The sequence below is a fragment of the Lissotriton helveticus genome, chromosome 6 (genome assembly GCF_964261635.1).
Source record: "Lissotriton helveticus chromosome 6, aLisHel1.1, whole genome shotgun sequence".
Taxonomy (NCBI): Eukaryota; Metazoa; Chordata; class Amphibia; order Caudata; family Salamandridae; genus Lissotriton; species Lissotriton helveticus.
This window is the reverse complement of record NC_136067.1, coordinates 968,447,427-968,466,252: the sequence shown is the minus strand read 5'-3', so window position 1 is coordinate 968,466,252 and position 18,826 is coordinate 968,447,427.

The following is an 18,826-nucleotide window of genomic DNA, read 5'->3' as shown; positions in this document are numbered from 1 at the left end:
AGGAAAAGTGCTGGACAGTAAACCATAATAATTTACTATTCTAACTCCAAATCCAACATAACTCAGGGAAAGTGCTGGACAGTAAACCATAATACTTTACTATTCTAACTCCAAATCCAACATAACTCAGGGAAAGTGCTGGACAGTAAACCATAATAATTTACTATTCTAACTCCAAATCCAACATAACTCAGGGAAAGTGCTGGACAGTAAACCATAATAATTTACTATTCTAACTCCAAATCCAACATAACTCAGGGAAAGTGCTGGACAGTAAACCATAATAATTTACTATTCTAACTCCAAATCCAACATAAGTCAGGAAAAGGGCTGGACAGTAAACCAGAATAATTTACTATTCTAACTCCAAATCCAACCTAACTCAGGGAAAGTGCTGGACAGTAAACCATAATAATTTACTATTCTAACTCCAAATCCAACATAACTCTGGGAAACTGCTGGACAGTAAACCATACTAATTTACTATTCTAACTCCAAATCCAACATAAATCAGGGAAAGTGCTGGACAGTAAACCATAATAATTTACTATTCCAACTCCAAATCCAACATAACTCAGGGAAAGTGCTGGACAGTTAACCATAATCATTTACTATTCCAACTCCAAATCCAACATAACTCAGGGAAAGTGCTGGACAGTAAACCATAATAATTTACTATTCTAACTCCTAATCCAACATAACTCAGGGAAAGTGCTGGACAGTAAACCATAATAATTTACTATTCTAACTCCAAATCCAACATAACTCAGGGAAACTGCTGGACAGTAAACCATACTAATTTACTATTCTAACTCCAAATCCAACATAAATCAGGGAAAGTGCTGGACAGTAAACCATAATAATTTACTATTCCAACTCCAAATCCAACATAACTCAGGGAAAGTGCTGGACAGTTAACCATAATCATTTACTATTCCAACTCCAAATCCAACATAACTCAGGGAAAGTGCTGGACAGTAAACCATAATAATTTACTATTCTAACTCCTAATCCAACATAACTCAGGGAAAGTGCTGGACAGTAAACCATAATAATTTACTATTCTAACTCCAAATCCAACATAACTCAGGGAAAGTGCTGGACAGTAAACCATAATAATTTACTATTCTAACTCCAAATCCAACATAACTCAGGTAAAGTGCTGGACAGTAAACCATAATAATTTACTATTCTAACTCCTAATCCAACATAACTCAGGGAAAGTGCTGGACAGTAAACCATAATAATTTACTATTCTAACTCCAAATCCAACATAAGTCAGGAAAAGTGCTGGACAGTAAACCATAATAATTTACTATTCTAACTCCAAATCCAACATAACTCAGGGAAAGTGCTGGACAGTAAACCATAATAATTTACTATTCTAACTCCAAATCCAACATAAGTCAGGGAAAGTGCTGGACAGTAAACCATAATAATTTACTATTCTAACTCCAAATCCAACATAACTCAGGGAAAGTGCTGGACAGTAAACCATAATAATTTACTATTCTAACTCCAAATCCAACATAAGTCAGGGAAAGTGCTGGACAGTAAACCATAATAATTTACTATTCTAACTCCAAATCCAATATAACTCAGGGAAAGTGCTGGACAGTAAACCATAATACTTTACTATTCTAACTCCAAATCCAACATAACTCAGGGAAAGTGCTGGACAGTAAACCATAATAATTTACTATTCTAACTCCAAATCCAACATAACTCAGGGAAAGTGCTGGACAGTAAACCATGATAATTTACTATTCTAACTCCACATCCAACATAAGTCAGGGAAAGTGCTGGACAGTAAACCATAATAATTTACTATTCTAACTCCAAATCCAACATAACTCAGGGAAAGTGCTGGACAGTAAACCATAATAATTTACTATTCTAACTCCAAATCCAACATAACTCAGGGAAAGTGCTGGACAGTAAACCATAATAATTTACTATTCTAACTCCAAATCCAACATAACTCAGGGAAAGTGCTGGACAGTAAACCATAATAATTTACTATTCTAACTCCAAATCCAACATAAGTCAGGAAAAGGGCTGGACAGTAAACCAGAATAATTTACTATTCTAACTCCAAATCCAACCTAACTCAGGGAAAGTGCTGGACAGTAAACCATAATAATTTACTATTCTAACTCCAAATCCAACATAACTCAGGGAAAGTGCTAGACAGTAAACCATAATAATTTACTATTCTAACTCCAAATCCAACATAACTCTGCGAAACTGCTGGACAGTAAACCATACTAATTTACTATTCTAACTCCAAATCTAACATAAATCAGGGAAAGTGCTGGACAGTAAACCATACTAATTTACTATTCTAACTCCAAATCCAACATAAATCAGGGAAAGTGCTGGACAGTAAACCATAATAATTTACTATTCTAACTCCAAATCCAATATAACTCAGGGAAAGTGCTGGACAGTTAACCATAATAATTTACTATTCTAACTCCAAATCCAACATAACTCAGGGAAAGTGCTGGACAGTAAACCATAATAATTTACTATTCTAACTCCTAATCCAACATAACTCAGGGAAAGTGCTGGACAGTAAACCATAATAATTTACTATTCTAACTCCAAATCCAACATAACTCAGGGAAAGTGCTGGACAGTAAACCATAATAATTTACTATTCTAACTCCAAATCCAACATAACTCAGGTAAAGTGCTGGACAGTAAACCATAATAATTTACTATTCTAACTCCTAATCCAACATAACTCAGGGAAAGTGCTGGACAGTAAACCATAATAATTTACTATTCTAACTCCAAATCCAACATAAGTCAGGAAAAGTGCTGGACAGTAAACCATAATAATTTACTATTCTAACTCCAAATCCAACATAACTCAGGGAAAGTGCTGGACAGTAAACCATAATAATTTACTATTCTAACTCCAAATCCAACATAACTCAGGGAAAGTGCTGGACAGTAAACCATAATAATTTACTATTCTAACTCCAAATCCAACATAACTCAGGAAAAGTGCTGGACAGTAAACCATAATAATTTACTATTCTAACTCCTAATCCAACATAACTCAGGGAAAGTGCTGGACAGTAAACCATAATAATTTACTATTCTAACTCCAAATCCAACATAAGTCAGGAAAAGTGCTGGACAGTAAACCATAATAATTTACTATTCTAACTCCAAATCCAACATAACTCAGGGAAAGTGCTGGACAGTAAACCATAATACTTTACTATTCTAACTCCAAATCCAACATAACTCAGGGAAAGTCCTGGACAGTAAACCATAATAATTTACTATTCTAACTCCAAATCCAACATAACTCAGGGAAAGTGCTGGACAGTAAACCATGATAATTTACTATTCTAACTCCACATCCAACATAAGTCAGGGAAAGTGCTGGACAGTAAACCATAATAATTTACTATTCTAACTCCAAATCCAACATAACTCAGGGAAAGTGCTGGACAGTAAACCATAATAATTTACTATTCTAACTCCAAATCCAACATAACTCAGGGAAAGTGCTGGACAGTAAACCATAATAATTTACTATTCTAACTCCAAATCCAACATAACTCAGGGAAAGTGCTGGACAGTAAACCATAATAATTTACTATTCTAACTCCAAATCCAACATAAGTCAGGAAAAGGGCTGGACAGTAAACCAGAATAATTTACTATTCTAACTCATGGAAAGTGCTGGACAGTAAACCATGATAATTTACTATTCTAAATCCTAATCCAACATAACTCAGGGAAAGTGCTGGACAGTAAACCATAATAATTTACTATTCTAACTCCAAATCCAACATAACTCAGGGAAAGTGCTGGACAGTAAACCATACTAATTTACTATTCTAACTCCAAATCCAACATAACTCAGGGAAAGTGCTGGACAGTAAACCATAATAGTTTACTATTCTAACTCCAAATCCAACATAAGTCAGGAAAAGGGCTGGACAGTAAACCAGAATAATTTACTATTCTAACTCCAAATCCAACCTAACTCAGGGAAAGTGCTGGACAGTAAACCATAATAATTTACTATTCTAAATCCTAATCCAACATAACTCAGGGAAAGTGCTGGACAGTAAACCATAATAATTTACTATTCTAACTCCAAATCCAACATAACTCAGGGAAAGTGCTGGACAGTAAACCATAATAATTTACTATTCTGACTCCAAATCCAACATAACTCAGGGAAAGTGCTGGACAGTAAACCATAATAATTTACTATTCTAACTCCAAATCCAACATAACTCTGGGAAACTGCTGGACAGTAAACCATACTAATTTACTATTCTAACTCCAAATCCAACATAAATCAGGGAAAGTGCTGGACAGTAAACCATACTAATTTACTATTCTAACTCCAAATCCAACATAAATCAGGGAAAGTGCTGGACAGTAAACCATAATAATTTACTATTCTAACTCCAAATCCAACATAACTCAGGGAAAGTGCTGGACAGTTAACCATAATAATTTACTATTCTAACTCCAAATCCAACATAACTCAGGGAAAGTGCTGGACAGTTAACCATAATAATTTACTATTCTAACTCCAAATCCAACATAACTCAGGGAAAGTGCTGGACAGTAAACCATAATAATTTACTATTCTAACTCCTAATCCAACATAACTCAGGGAAAGTGCTGGACAGTAAACCATAATAATTTACTATTCTAACTCCAAATCCAACATAACTCAGGGAAAGTGCTGGACAGTAAACCATAATAATTTACTATTCTAACTCCAAATCCAACATAACTCAGGTAAAGTGCTGGACAGTAAACCATAATAATTTACTATTCTAACTCCTAATCCAACATAACTCAGGGAAAGTGCTGGACAGTAAACCATAATAATTTACTATTCTAACTCCAAATCCAACATAAGTCAGGAAAAGTGCTGGACAGTAAACCATAATAATTTACTATTCTAACTCCAAATCCAACATAACTCAGGGAAAGTGCTGGACAGTAAACCATAATAATTTACTATTCTAACTCCAAATCCAACATAACTCAGGGAAAGTGCTGGACAGTAAACCATAATAATTTACTATTCTAACTCCAAATCCAACATAACTCAGGAAAAGTGCTGGACAGTAAACCATAATAATTTACTATTCTAACTCCTAATCCAACATAACTCAGGGAAAGTGCTGGACAGTAAACCATAATAATTTACTATTCTAACTCCAAATCCAACATAAGTCAGGAAAAGTGCTGGACAGTAAACCATAATAATTTACTATTCTAACTCCAAATCCAACATAACTCAGGGAAAGTGCTGGACAGTAAACCATAATACTTTACTATTCTAACTCCAAATCCAACATAACTCAGGGAAAGTCCTGGACAGTAAACCATAATAATTTACTATTCTAACTCCAAATCCAACATAACTCAGGGAAAGTGCTGGACAGTAAACCATGATAATTTACTATTCTAACTCCACATCCAACATAAGTCAGGGAAAGTGCTGGACAGTAAACCATAATAATTTACTATTCTAACTCCAAATCCAACATAACTCAGGGAAAGTGCTGGACAGTAAACCATAATAATTTACTATTCTAACTCCAAATCCAACATAACTCAGGGAAAGTGCTGGACAGTAAACCATAATAATTTACTATTCTAACTCCAAATCCAACATAACTCAGGGAAAGTGCTGGACAGTAAACCATAATAATTTACTATTCTAACTCCAAATCCAACATAACTGAGGGAAAGTGCTGGACAGTAAACCATAATAATTTACTATTCTAACTCCAAATCCAACATAAGTCAGGGAAAGTGCTGGACAGTAAACCATAATAATTTAGTATTCTAACTCCAAATCCAACATAAGTCAGGGAAAGTGCTGGACAGTAAACCAGAATAATTTACTATTCTAACTCCAAATCCAACCTAACTCAGGGAAAGTGCTGGACAGTAAACCATAATAATTTACTATTCTAAATCCTAATCCAACATAACTCAGGGAAAGTGCTGGACAGTAAACCATAATAATTTACTATTCTAACTCCAAATCCAACATAACTCAGGGAAAGTGCTGGACAGTAAACCATAATAATTTACTATTCTAACTCCAAATCCAACATAACTCAGGGAAAGTGCTGGACAGTAAACCATTATAATTTACTATTCTAACTCCAAATCCAACATAACTCAGGGAAAGTGCTGGACAGTAAACCATTATAATTTACTATTCTAACTCCAAATCCAACATAACTCAGGGAAACTGCTGGACAGTAAACCATAATAATTTACTATTCTAACTCCAAATCCAACATAACTCTGGGAAAGTGCTGGACAGTAAACCATAATAATGTACTATTCTAACTCCAAATCCAACATAAGTCAGGGAAAGTGCTGGACAGTAAACCAGAATAATTTACTATTCTAACTCCAAATCCAACCTAATTCAGGGAAAGTGCTGGACAGTAAACCATAATAATTTACTATTCTAACTCCAAATCCAACATAACTCAGGGAAAGTGCTGGACAGTAAACCATAATACTTTACTATTCTAACTCCAAATCCAACATAAGTCAGGAAAAGTGCTGGACAGTAAACCATAATAATTTACTATTCTAACTCCAAATCCAACATAACTCAGGGAAAGTGCTGGACAGTAAACCGTAATACTTTACTATTCTAACTCCAAATCCAACATAACTCAGGGAAAGTGCTGGACAAAAAACCATAATAATTTACTATTCTAACTCCAAATCCAACATAACTCAGGGAAAGTGCTGGACAGTAAACCAGAATAATTTACTATTCTAACTCCAAATCCAACGTAACTCAGGGAAAGTGCTGGACAGTAAACCAGAATAATTTACTATTCTAACTCCAAATCCAACCTAACTCAGGAAATGCTGGACAGTAAACCATAATAATTTACTATTCTAACTCCAAATCCAACATAACTCAGGGAAAGTGCTGGACAGTAAACCATAATAATTTACTATTCTAACTCCAAATCCAACATAACTCAGGGAAAGTGCTGGACAGTAAACCATAATAATTTACTATTCTAACTCCAAATCCAACATAAGTCAGGGAAAGGGCTGGACAGTAAACCAGAATAATTTACTATTCTAACTCCAAATCCAACCTAACTCAGGGAAAGTGCTGGACAGTAAACCATAATAATTTACTATTCTAAATCCTAATCCAACATAACTCAGGGAAAGTGCTGGACAGTAAACCATAATAATTTACTATTCTAACTCCAAATCCAACAAAACTCAGGGAAAGTGCTGGACAGTAAACCATAATACTTTACTATTCTAACTCCAAATCCAACATAAGTCAGGAAAAGTGCTGGACAGTAAACCATAATAATGTACTATTCTAACTCCAAATCCAACATAACTCAGGGAAAGTGCTGGACAGTAAACCGTAATACTTTACTATTCTAACTCCAAATCCAACATAACTCAGGGAAAGTGCTGGACAATAAACCATAATAATTTACTATTCTAACTCCAAATCCAACGTAACTCAGGGAAAGTGCTGGACAGTAAACCAGAATAATTTACTATTCTAACTCCAAATCCAACGTAACTCAGGGAAAGTGCTGGACAGTAAACCAGAATAATTTACTATTCTAACTCCAAATCCAACCTAACTCAGGGAAAGTGCTGGACAGTAAACCATAATAATTTACTATTTTAACTCCAAATCCAACATAACTCAGGGAAAGTGCTGGACAGTAAACCATGATAATTTACTATTCTAACTCCACATCCAACATAAGTCAGGGAAAGTGCTGGACAGTAAACCATAATAATTTACTATTCTAACTCCAAATCCAACATAAATCAGGGAAAGTGCTGGACAGTAAACCATAACAATTTACTATTCTAACTCCAAATCCAACATAACTCAGGGAAAGTGCTGGACAGTAAACCATAATAATTTACTATTCTAACTCCAAATCCAACATAACTCAGGGAAAGTGCTGGACAGTAAACCATAATAATTTACTATTCTAACTCCAAATCCAACATAATTCAGGGAAAGTGCTGGACAGTAAACCATAATAATTTACTATTCTAACTCCAAATCCAACATAAGTCAGGGAAAGGGCTGGACAGTAAACCAGAATAATTTACTATTCTAACTCCAAATCCAACCTAACTCAGGGAAAGTGCTGGACAGTAAACCATAATAATTTACTATTCTAAATCCTAATCCAACATAACTCAGGGAAAGTGCTGGACAGTAAACCATAATAATTTACTATTCTAACTCCAAATCCAACATAACTCAGGGAAAGTGATGGACAGTAAACCATAATAATTTACTATTCTAACTCCAAATCCAACATAACTCAGGGAAAGTGCTAGACAGTAAACCATAATATTTTACTATTCTAACTCCAAATCCAACATAACTCTGGGAAACTGCTGGACAGTAAACAATACTAATTTACTATTCTAACTCCAAATCCAACATAAATCAGGGAAAGTGCTGGACAGTTAACCATAATAATTTACTATTCTAACTCCAAATCCAACATAACTCAGGGAAAGTGCTGGACAGTTAACCATAATAATTTACTATTCTAACTCCAAATCCAACATAACTCAGGGAAAGTGCTGGACAGTAAACCATAATAATTTACTATTCTAACTCCTAATCCAACATAACTCAGGGAAAGTGCTGGACAGTAAACCATAATATTTACTATTCTAACTCCAAATCCAACATAACTCAGGGAAAGTGCTGGACAGTAAACCATAATAATTTACTATTCTAACTCCAAATCCAACATAACTCAGGGAAAGTGCTGCACAGTAAACCATAATAATTTACTATTCTAACTCCTAATCCAACATAACTCAGGGAAAGTGCTGGACAGTAAACCATAATAAGTTACTATTCTAACTCCAAATCCAACATAACTCAGGGAAAGTGCTGGACAGTAAACCATAATAAGTTACTATTCTAACTCCAAATCCAACATAAGTCAGGAAAAGTGCTGGACAGTAAACCATAATAATTTACTATTCTAACTCCAAATCCAACATAACTCAGGGAAAGTGCTGGACAGTAAACCATAATACTTTACTATTCTAACTCCAAATCCAACATAACTCAGGGAAAGTGCTGGACAGTAAACCATAATAATTTACTATTCTAACTCCAAATCCAACATAACTCAGGGAAAGTGCTGGACAGTAAACCATAATAATTTACTATTCTAACTCCAAATCCAACATAACTCAGGGAAAGTGCTGGACAGTAAACCATAATAATTTACTATTCTAACTCCAAATCCAACATAAGTCAGGAAAAGGGCTGGACAGTAAACCAGAATAATTTACTATTCTAACTCCAAATCCAACCTAACTCAGGGAAAGTGCTGGACAGTAAACCATAATAATTTACTATTCTAACTCCAAATCCAACATAACTCTGGGAAACTGCTGGACAGTAAACCATACTAATTTACTATTCTAACTCCAAATCCAACATAAATCAGGGAAAGTGCTGGACAGTAAACCATAATAATTTACTATTCCAACTCCAAATCCAACATAACTCAGGGAAAGTGCTGGACAGTTAACCATAATCATTTACTATTCCAACTCCAAATCCAACATAACTCAGGGAAAGTGCTGGACAGTAAACCATAATAATTTACTATTCTAACTCCTAATCCAACATAACTCAGGGAAAGTGCTGGACAGTAAACCATAATAATTTACTATTCTAACTCCAAATCCAACATAACTCAGGGAAACTGCTGGACAGTAAACCATACTAATTTACTATTCTAACTCCAAATCCAACATAAATCAGGGAAAGTGCTGGACAGTAAACCATAATAATTTACTATTCCAACTCCAAATCCAACATAACTCAGGGAAAGTGCTGGACAGTTAACCATAATCATTTACTATTCCAACTCCAAATCCAACATAACTCAGGGAAAGTGCTGGACAGTAAACCATAATAATTTACTATTCTAACTCCTAATCCAACATAACTCAGGGAAAGTGCTGGACAGTAAACCATAATAATTTACTATTCTAACTCCAAATCCAACATAACTCAGGGAAAGTGCTGGACAGTAAACCATAATAATTTACTATTCTAACTCCAAATCCAACATAACTCAGGTAAAGTGCTGGACAGTAAACCATAATAATTTACTATTCTAACTCCTAATCCAACATAACTCAGGGAAAGTGCTGGACAGTAAACCATAATAATTTACTATTCTAACTCCAAATCCAACATAAGTCAGGAAAAGTGCTGGACAGTAAACCATAATAATTTACTATTCTAACTCCAAATCCAACATAACTCAGGGAAAGTGCTGGACAGTAAACCATAATAATTTACTATTCTAACTCCAAATCCAACATAACTCAGGGAAAGTGCTGGACAGTAAACCATAATAATTTACTATTCTAACTCCAAATCCAACATAACTCAGGGAAAGTGCTGGACAGTAAACCATAATAATTTACTATTCTAACTCCAAATCCAACATAAGTCAGGGAAAGTGCTGGACAGTAAACCATAATAATTTACTATTCTAACTCCAAATCCAATATAACTCAGGGAAAGTGCTGGACAGTAAACCATAATACTTTACTATTCTAACTCCAAATCCAACATAACTCAGGGAAAGTGCTGGACAGTAAACCATAATAATTTACTATTCTAACTCCAAATCCAACATAACTCAGGGAAAGTGCTGGACAGTAAACCATGATAATTTACTATTCTAACTCCACATCCAACATAAGTCAGGGAAAGTGCTGGACAGTAAACCATAATAATTTACTATTCTAACTCCAAATCCAACATAACTCAGGGAAAGTGCTGGACAGTAAACCATAATAATTTACTATTCTAACTCCAAATCCAACATAACTCAGGGAAAGTGCTGGACAGTAAACCATAATAATTTACTATTCTAACTCCAAATCCAACATAACTCAGGGAAAGTGCTGGACAGTAAACCATAATAATTTACTATTCTAACTCCAAATCCAACATAAGTCAGGAAAAGGGCTGGACAGTAAACCAGAATAATTTACTATTCTAACTCCAAATCCAACCTAACTCAGGGAAAGTGCTGGACAGTAAACCATAATAATTTACTATTCTAACTCCAAATCCAACATAACTCAGGGAAAGTGCTAGACAGTAAACCATAATAATTTACTATTCTAACTCCAAATCCAACATAACTCTGCGAAACTGCTGGACAGTAAACCATACTAATTTACTATTCTAACTCCAAATCTAACATAAATCAGGGAAAGTGCTGGACAGTAAACCATACTAATTTACTATTCTAACTCCAAATCCAACATAAATCAGGGAAAGTGCTGGACAGTAAACCATAATAATTTACTATTCTAACTCCAAATCCAATATAACTCAGGGAAAGTGCTGGACAGTTAACCATAATAATTTACTATTCTAACTCCAAATCCAACATAACTCAGGGAAAGTGCTGGACAGTAAACCATAATAATTTACTATTCTAACTCCTAATCCAACATAACTCAGGGAAAGTGCTGGACAGTAAACCATAATAATTTACTATTCTAACTCCAAATCCAACATAACTCAGGGAAAGTGCTGGACAGTAAACCATAATAATTTACTATTCTAACTCCAAATCCAACATAACTCAGGTAAAGTGCTGGACAGTAAACCATAATAATTTACTATTCTAACTCCTAATCCAACATAACTCAGGGAAAGTGCTGGACAGTAAACCATAATAATTTACTATTCTAACTCCAAATCCAACATAAGTCAGGAAAAGTGCTGGACAGTAAACCATAATAATTTACTATTCTAACTCCAAATCCAACATAACTCAGGGAAAGTGCTGGACAGTAAACCATAATAATTTACTATTCTAACTCCAAATCCAACATAACTCAGGGAAAGTGCTGGACAGTAAACCATAATAATTTACTATTCTAACTCCAAATCCAACATAACTCAGGAAAAGTGCTGGACAGTAAACCATAATAATTTACTATTCTAACTCCTAATCCAACATAACTCAGGGAAAGTGCTGGACAGTAAACCATAATAATTTACTATTCTAACTCCAAATCCAACATAAGTCAGGAAAAGTGCTGGACAGTAAACCATAATAATTTACTATTCTAACTCCAAATCCAACATAACTCAGGGAAAGTGCTGGACAGTAAACCATAATACTTTACTATTCTAACTCCAAATCCAACATAACTCAGGGAAAGTCCTGGACAGTAAACCATAATAATTTACTATTCTAACTCCAAATCCAACATAACTCAGGGAAAGTGCTGGACAGTAAACCATGATAATTTACTATTCTAACTCCACATCCAACATAAGTCAGGGAAAGTGCTGGACAGTAAACCATAATAATTTACTATTCTAACTCCAAATCCAACATAACTCAGGGAAAGTGCTGGACAGTAAACCATAATAATTTACTATTCTAACTCCAAATCCAACATAACTCAGGGAAAGTGCTGGACAGTAAACCATAATAATTTACTATTCTAACTCCAAATCCAACATAACTCAGGGAAAGTGCTGGACAGTAAACCATAATAATTTACTATTCTAACTCCAAATCCAACATAAGTCAGGAAAAGGGCTGGACAGTAAACCAGAATAATTTACTATTCTAACTCATGGAAAGTGCTGGACAGTAAACCATGATAATTTACTATTCTAAATCCTAATCCAACATAACTCAGGGAAAGTGCTGGACAGTAAACCATAATAATTTACTATTCTAACTCCAAATCCAACATAACTCAGGGAAAGTGCTGGACAGTAAACCATACTAATTTACTATTCTAACTCCAAATCCAACATAACTCAGGGAAAGTGCTGGACAGTAAACCATAATAGTTTACTATTCTAACTCCAAATCCAACATAAGTCAGGAAAAGGGCTGGACAGTAAACCAGAATAATTTACTATTCTAACTCCAAATCCAACCTAACTCAGGGAAAGTGCTGGACAGTAAACCATAATAATTTACTATTCTAAATCCTAATCCAACATAACTCAGGGAAAGTGCTGGACAGTAAACCATAATAATTTACTATTCTAACTCCAAATCCAACATAACTCAGGGAAAGTGCTGGACAGTAAACCATAATAATTTACTATTCTGACTCCAAATCCAACATAACTCAGGGAAAGTGCTGGACAGTAAACCATAATAATTTACTATTCTAACTCCAAATCCAACATAACTCTGGGAAACTGCTGGACAGTAAACCATACTAATTTACTATTCTAACTCCAAATCCAACATAAATCAGGGAAAGTGCTGGACAGTAAACCATACTAATTTACTATTCTAACTCCAAATCCAACATAAATCAGGGAAAGTGCTGGACAGTAAACCATAATAATTTACTATTCTAACTCCAAATCCAACATAACTCAGGGAAAGTGCTGGACAGTTAACCATAATAATTTACTATTCTAACTCCAAATCCAACATAACTCAGGGAAAGTGCTGGACAGTTAACCATAATAATTTACTATTCTAACTCCAAATCCAACATAACTCAGGGAAAGTGCTGGACAGTAAACCATAATAATTTACTATTCTAACTCCTAATCCAACATAACTCAGGGAAAGTGCTGGACAGTAAACCATAATAATTTACTATTCTAACTCCAAATCCAACATAACTCAGGGAAAGTGCTGGACAGTAAACCATAATAATTTACTATTCTAACTCCAAATCCAACATAACTCAGGTAAAGTGCTGGACAGTAAACCATAATAATTTACTATTCTAACTCCTAATCCAACATAAGTCAGGAAAAGTGCTGGACAGTAAACCATAATAATTTACTATTCTAACTCCAAATCCAACATAACTCAGGGAAAGTGCTGGACAGTAAACCATAATAATTTACTATTCTAACTCCAAATCCAACATAACTCAGGGAAAGTGCTGGACAGTAAACCATAATAATTTACTATTCTAACTCCAAATCCAACATAACTCAGGAAAAGTGCTGGACAGTAAACCATAATAATTTACTATTCTAACTCCAAATCCAACATAACTCAGGGAAAGTGCTGGACAGTAAACCATAATAATGTACTATTCTAACTCCAAATCCAACATAAGTCAGGAAAAGTGCTGGACAGTAAACCATAATAATTTACTATTCTAACTCCAAATCCAACATAAGTCAGGGAAAGTGCTGGACAGTAAACCATAATACTTTACTATTCTAACTCCAAATCCAACATAACTCAGGGAAAGTGCTGGACAGTAAACCATAATAATTTACTATTCTAACTCCAAATCCAACATAACTCAGGGAAAGTGCTGGACAGTAAACCATGATAATTTACTATTCTAACTCCACATCCAACATAAGTCAGGGAAAGTGCTGGACAGTAAACCATAATAATTTACTATTCTAACTCCAAATCCAACATAACTCAGGGAAAGTGCTGGACAGTAAACCATAATAATTTACTATTCTAACTCCAAATCCAACATAACTCAGGGAAAGTGCTGGACAGTAAACCATAATAATTTACTATTCTAACTCCAAATCCAACATAACTCAGGGAAAGTGCTGGACAGTAAACCATAATAATTTCCTATTCTAACTCCAAATCCAACATAAGTCAGGAAAAGGGCTGGACAGTAAACCAGAATAATTTACTATTCTAACTCCAAATCCAACCTAACTCAGGGAAAGTGCTGGACAGTAAACCATGATAATTTACTATTCTAACTCCAAATCCAACATAACTCAGGGAAAGTGCTGGACAGTAAACCATAATAATTTACTATTCTAACTCCAAATCCAACATAACTCAGGGAAAGTGCTGGACAGTAAACCATAATAATTTACTATTCTAACTCCAAATCCAACATAACTCAGGGAAAGTGCTAGACAGTAAACCATAATAATTTACTATTCTAACTCCAAATCCAACATAACTCAGGGAAAGTGCTGGACAGTAAACCATAATAATTTACTATTCTAACTCCAAATCCAACATAACTCTGGGAAACTGCTGGACAGTAAACCATATTAATTTACTATTCTAACTCCAAATCCAACATAAATCAGGGAAAGTGCTGGACAGTAAACCATAATAATTTACTATTCTAACTCCAAATCCAACATAACTCAGGGAAAGTGCTGGACAGTTAACCATAATAATTTACTATTCTAACTCCAAATCCAACATAACTCAGGGAAAGTGCTGGACAGTAAACCATAATAATTTACTATTCTAACTCCAAATCCAACATAACTCAGGGAAAGTGCTGGACAGTAAACCATAATAATTTACTATTCTAACTCCAAATCCAACATAACTCAGGTAAAGTGCTGGACAGTAAACCATAATAATTTACTATTCTAACTCCTAATCCAACATAACTCAGGGAAAGTGCTGGACAGTAAACCATAATAATTTACTATTCTAACTCCAAATCCAACATAAGTCAGGAAAAGTGCTGGACAGTAAACCATAATAATTTACTATTCTAACTCCAAATCCAACATAACTCAGGGAAAGTGCTGGACAGTAAACCATAATACTTTACTATTCTAACTCCAAATCCAACATAACTCAGGGAAAGTGCTGGACAATAAACCATAATAATTTACTATTCTAACTCCAAATCCAACATAACTCAGGGAAAGTGCTGGACAGTAAACCATGATAATTTACTATTCTAACTCCACATCCAACATAAGTCAGGAAAAGTGCTGGACAGTAAACCATATTAATTTACTATTCTAACTCCAAATCCAACATAACTCAGGGAAAGTGCTGGACAGTAAACCATAATAATTTACTATTCTAACTCCAAATCCAACATAACTCAGGGAAAATGCTGGACAGTAAACCATAATAATTTACTATTCTAACTCCAAATCCAACATAACTCAGGGAAAGTGCTGGACAGTAAACCATAATAATTTACTATTCTAACTCCAAATCCAACATAAGTCAGGAAAAGGGCTGGACAGTAAACCAGAATAATTTACTATTCTAACTCCTAATCCAACATAACTCAGGGAAAGTGCTGGACAGTAAACCATAATAATTTACTATTCTAACTCCAAATCCAACATAAATCAGGAAAAGTGCTGGACAGTAAACCATAATAATTTACTATTCTAACTCCAAATCCAACATAACTCAGGGAAAGTGCTGGACAGTAAACCATAATACTTTACTATTCTAACTCCAAATCCAACATAACTCAGGGAAAGTGCTGGACAATAAACCATAATAATTTACTATTCTAACTCCAAATCCAACATAACTCAGGGAAAGTGCTGGGCAGTAAACCATGATAATTTACTATTCTAACTCCACATCCAACATAAGTCAGGGAAAGTGCTGGACAGTAAACCATATTAATTTACTATTCTAACTCCAAATCCAACATAACTCAGGGAAAGTGCTGGACAGTAAACCATAATAATTTACTATTCTAACTCCAAATCCAACATAACTCAGGGAAAATGCTGGACAGTAAACCATAATAATTTACTATTCTAACTCCAAATCCAACATAACTCAGGGAAAGTGCTGGACAGTAAACCATAATAATTTACTATTCTAACTCCAAATCCAACATAAGTCAGGAAAAGGGCTGGACAGTAAACCAGAATAATTTACTATTCTAACTCCAAATCCAACCTAACTCAGGGAAAGTGCTGGACAGTAAACCATAATAATTTACTATTCTAAATCCTAATCCAACCTAACTCAGGGAAAGTGCTGGACAGTAAACCATAATAATTTACTATTCTAACTCCAAATCCAACATAACTCAGGGAAAGTGCTGGACAGTAAACCATAATAATTTACTATTCTAACTCCAAATCCAACATAACTCAGGGAAAGTGCTAGACAGTAAACCATAATAATTTACTATTCTAACTCCAAATCCAACATAACTCTGGGAAACTGCTGGACAGTAAACCATATTAATTTACTATTCTAACTCCAAATCCAACATAAATCAGGGAAAGTGCTGGACAGTAAACCATAATAATTTACTATTCTAACTCCAAATCCAACATAACTCAGGGAAAGTGCTGGACAGTTAACCATAATAATTTACTATTCTAACTCCAAATCCAACATAACTCAGGGAAAGTGCTGGACAGTAAACCATAATAATTTACTATTCTAACTCCTAATCCAACATAACTCAGGGAAAGTGCTGGACAGTAAACCATAATAATTTACTATTCTAACTCCAAATCCAACATAACTCAGGGAAAGTGCTGGACAGTAAACCATAATAATTTACTATTCTAACTCCAAATCCAACATAACTCAGGTAAAGTGCTGGACAGTAAACCATAATAATTTACTATTCTAACTCCTAATCCAACATAACTCAGGGATAGTGCTGGACAGTAAACCATAATAATTTACTATTCTAACTCCAAATCCAACATAAGTCAGGAAAAGTGCTGGACAGTAAACCATAATAATTTACTATTCTAACTCCAAATCCAACATAACTCAGGGAAAGTGCTGGACAGTAAACCATAATACTTTACTATTCTAACTCCAAATCCAACATAACTCAGGGAAAGTGCTGGACAATAAACCATAATAATTTACTATTCTAACTCCAAATCCAACATAACTCAGGGAAAGTGCTGGACAGTAAACCATAATAATTTACTATTCTAACTCCAAATCCAACATAAGTCAGGAAAAGTGCTGGACAGTAAACCATAATAATTTACTATTCTAACTCCAAATCCAACATAACTCAGGGAAAGTGCTGGACAGTAAACCATAATAATTTACTATTCTAACTCCAAATCCAACATAACTCAGGGAAAGTGCTGGACAGTAAACCATAATAATTTACTATTCTAACTCCAAATCCAACATAACTCAGGGAAAGTGCTGGACAGTAAACCATAATAATTTACTATTCTAACTCCAAATCCAACATAAGTCAGGGAAAGGGCTGGACAGTAAACCAGAATAATTTACTATTCTAACTCCAAATCCAACCTAACTCAGGGAAAGTGCTGGACAGTAAACCATAATAATTTACTATTCTAAATCCTAATCCAACATAACTCAGGGAAAGTGCTGGACAGTAAACCATAATAATTTACTATTCTAACTCCAAATCCAACAAAACTCAGGGAAAGTGCTGGACAGTAAACCATAATACTTTACTATTCTAACTCCAAATCCAACATAAGTCAGGAAAAGTGCTGGACAGTAAACCATAATAATTTACTATTCTAACTCCAAATCCAACATAACTCAGGGAAAGTGCTGGACAGTAAACCGTAATACTTTACTATTCCAACTCCAAATCCAACATAACTCAGGGAAAGTGCTGGACAATAAACCATAATAATTTACTATTCTAACTCCAAATCCAACGTAACTCAGGGAAAGTGCTGGACAGTAAACCAGAATAATTTACTATTCTAACTCCAAATCCAACGTAACTCAGGGAAAGTGCTGGACAGTAAACCAGAATAATTTACTATTCTAACTCCAAATCCAACCTAACTCAGGGAAAGTGCTGGACAGTAAACCCTAATAATTTACTATTTTAACTCCAAATCCAACATAACTCAGGGAAAGTGCTGGACAGTAAACCATGATAATTTACTATTCTAACTCCACATCCAACATAAGTCAGGGAAAGTGCTGGACAGTAAACCATGATAATTTACTATTCTAACTCCACATCCAACATAAGTCAGGGAAAGTGCTGGACAGTAAACCATAATAATTTACTATTCTAACTC